Source organism: Pseudoliparis swirei, chromosome 4, assembly GCF_029220125.1.
Source record: "Pseudoliparis swirei isolate HS2019 ecotype Mariana Trench chromosome 4, NWPU_hadal_v1, whole genome shotgun sequence".
NCBI classification, from domain to species: domain Eukaryota; kingdom Metazoa; phylum Chordata; class Actinopteri; order Perciformes; family Liparidae; genus Pseudoliparis; species Pseudoliparis swirei.
Genome location: NC_079391.1, coordinates 26,430,034 through 26,433,409, shown reverse-complemented (window position 1 = coordinate 26,433,409; position 3,376 = coordinate 26,430,034). Strand labels below are relative to the sequence as shown.

Below are 3,376 nucleotides of genomic sequence, written 5' to 3'. Positions count from 1 at the left end.
CAAGAGCTAAATCCACTGGTAGTTTGTCTTGGTACAAATCCAATTCCTTTAGGTCCTTGGCCTTTTGATACTCCAAAATGGCTTGCAAAACAACACGACTATTGCCACTCCATTTCTCCTAGTTGAAGCCCCCCTTCCGACACAGAGCAACGAGATCTCTTATCATCCGGATAGCTTCTCCTTCAGTGGCACACTTCTATTGCAAACTCAGATTGGTTATCCTCAGCAGTTTTTCTTAACGCATAGCTTGCACAACTGGGCAAAGAGACAGCACCTAACAATTATACAGTCATTCTATAATCAACTAGGTCTTTAGTGACATCTCCATTGGCCACCAGAGAAAACAAAGAAAACATTTGTCCTCTTCAGCCACCTCCAACTGGCGGAACATGGCTTGAAATGTCAACAATGAATGCAACAGGTTCCCATCGAGTAAGAACGCCAATGAGTGAGCTTGTGAGGTTCGGACCTGGCAAGAGTTCATTATTCATTGATGCTCCTTGAAATGTGGCTCCACATTCGAACACCACAGAAACGGATTCCTTCCACAGATGGTAGAGATCAGGGTGAGAATCTGGTGAGAATCAGGGCATTTTAGGTCCTTGGAGAGGAAAAGTGGCCAAACATATGGAGAGCTGGTAATAGATCAGTCAACTCACTTTAAATTATGGTTTGCCGTTGACATCAGAATAATTTATTAGGCAAGTACGTTGCACATACAAGGAATTTGACTTGGTGAAAGGTTCCCTTTAACCCTTGTGTTGCCTTAGGGTCATTTTGACCCGAATCAATATTACACCCTCCCCCCGCCTTAGGATTAATTTGACCGCATTCAATGTTTAATGTCGGTGTTCTTTCGGTAGTCAACAAACAAACATAAAGTGCCTCACACTTAAACTTGGAAAACAATATTAATTCTAATAATTTTCTGGAGGTTTTAATTGCTGGCGTCAAATTGAACCCAAAGGGTAAAATATGTTAGTAAATATAAAGGTAACAGGAGGGTGAAACATTGAATCGGGTCAAAATGACCCAAAGGCGGGGGGAGGGTGTAATATTGATTCGGGTCAAAATGACCCTAAGGCAACACAAGGGTTAAGAAGAACATCCTCTGCTGAGCCTTCTTAGTGATGGAGCGGATGTTCAGCTCCCATTTGAGATCCTGGGTTATGGTGGAACCCAGGAAGAGGAAGGACTCCACAGCGTTGACGGTGAGTCACACAAGGTGATAGTTGCGGGTGGGGCTGCATTCTTCCAGAAATCCACAACCATCTCCACTGTTTTAAAAGCATTGAGAGGCATAAGAGGCATTCAGAGGTTTAATAGATTATTGAAAGTATTTCTAAGTTATGGCAAGGGTTATAAGATCTGCGTTTGTCGGTCATGATCAATTGTTCTTGTGAACGGCTGTAGGGTGAAACACTTGAGAATTGTTGGGTGGATTCACCTTTTCGTAGAATAAGGTCCAGTGTTTCCTATGCTAAATTAGCTAATTTAGGGATTGAAGCTCCTTTACTTTGCATTTAAAGATTTCGAACAGCTCTTATCAGGGTGGCCACTTAGATTTCCGTCCAGTTCAATAAATTAAAAAATCCATAAGCAAAAAGAACTACTATAGGACAACCTCAGCCCAGGTGTTGGTGTCAACCTCTGACAGACGGCTTTCCTGACCAATGAGAATGTAGGGATTTCTCGGTAGTACCAGTGTCCTGTAAAGAGAGTCACATTAACGGTAGTTCAAAATGCTGGATTATCATGATTCATGTAGACTTCAGAAAGTTCCTGGAAGTACTTGGTGGCCAATTTGCACATGTAGAAATCAGCACAATTGGTGAGACAGAACTGGGATTTTTGGAAATTAGTTGTGAATAAATCTGTCATGGTTGGTCAGGGCTGGACCCAAGAGTAAGAAAAACCAAGCAGGAGTAGTTTAGTTCACAGCGATCTTTATTTTAACCAAACCAGAGGTGGTAAGGGATCGGGGATAGACATTCTATGCAGGCAGGACAGGAAGAATCTGTGATGGGGTCGGCAAGGCCTGGTCTCAACCAGGGAGTTCCGAGGGGAGTACTGAAACTAAGGCTGGGGAAAGCACATGTTAACTAAGTCGCAAACAAGGTATTGCTGGGAATCAAAGTAGGCCGTAACAGTAGTTCCATGTGTGTGAACTGACGATCTGACAAGAGGTGGAGGGAGAACCGGGGTAGATAAATTGTGGGACTTGATGAGTGAATAGGTTGCATATGTGCAGGTTAATTGGAAGCAGGAAGAGAAGGGAAGGCCACGGTCAGGCACACACACACACACACACACACACACACACACACACACACACACACACACACACACACACACACACACACACACAGGGCAAACGGGGGACCAATGGAAACACAATATAGGGAAAACCGGCAGGATAGGAGGGGGCAGAGGCCATGACAGAATCGATTAACAATATTAATTTAGCATTATGTCATATGTTTATATTTACATCAATGTGTTGTTCTTTTTCAGTAAAATGTGCTTATATTTGAATAAGTGAGCAGCAACATATTACATAATTTAGTTCAACGTTGCCTTCTTTCAAGAGCTGCTGTTAATCACTTTTAATTATTTTAAAATGATTAAACGTGTGTGGTATTCAAGAGCATTCACCTTCTAAATACTATATTTCAAAGGATGGAAAAAAACATGAGACAAATTCGGTCCCATTTATTCATGGTGGTTTCAGCAAACCCTTGGTAACTGAAGACCAAAGTAATCTTGATGACTAATATCATTTTTATAACTTTCATAGGACAGAAGGAGATCGACAAGTCAGGGATTGTCAACTCACAGCACAATGGCTCAATGAACTGAATCAATCAAGTTTGGTTTTAAATGTTTATGGAACCCTTCACCTATTAATATGGATATTGATATTCCATTATCCATATCGCTTATCCTCATTAGGGTTGCTGGGCGCTGGAGCCGATCCCAGCTGACACTGGGCGAAGGCAGGGATGCCAGTCAATCTGGGATTTACAGCACCTGATATTCCCAGGCGGCCTCCCATCCAAGTGCTAACCAGGCCCGACTCTGCTTAGCTTCCGAGATCTGATGAGATTGGGCGTCACCAGACTGGTGTGGCCGATATTGATATATAATTTTTAAATTCAAAACAACTACACAGCCCACTTTTTGTTTTTTAAAGGCAGAAATGTCTCTTGGACTTGTCTGTGCAGTATTTCTGCTATTACAAGAGGTAAATTAAAACGCATCACATACAGACAGAACACATTCAAACATGTGTTTGTACATGTTTATGTCACCCTAACCCATGGTGTTGGAGTTCATTTCTATTTAATGTCTTTTTACTTTGCACTTATTTACCTCA

The 3,376-nt window shown here is 42.0% G+C and overlaps 1 pseudogene; it reads right to left on the bottom strand.

Moving 5' to 3' along the window:
- Positions 1-3,018: 3,018 nt before the first annotated feature.
- On the bottom strand, positions 3,019-3,137 carry LOC130193366 (5S ribosomal RNA; annotated as a pseudogene).
- Positions 3,138-3,376: the final 239 nt, after the last annotated feature.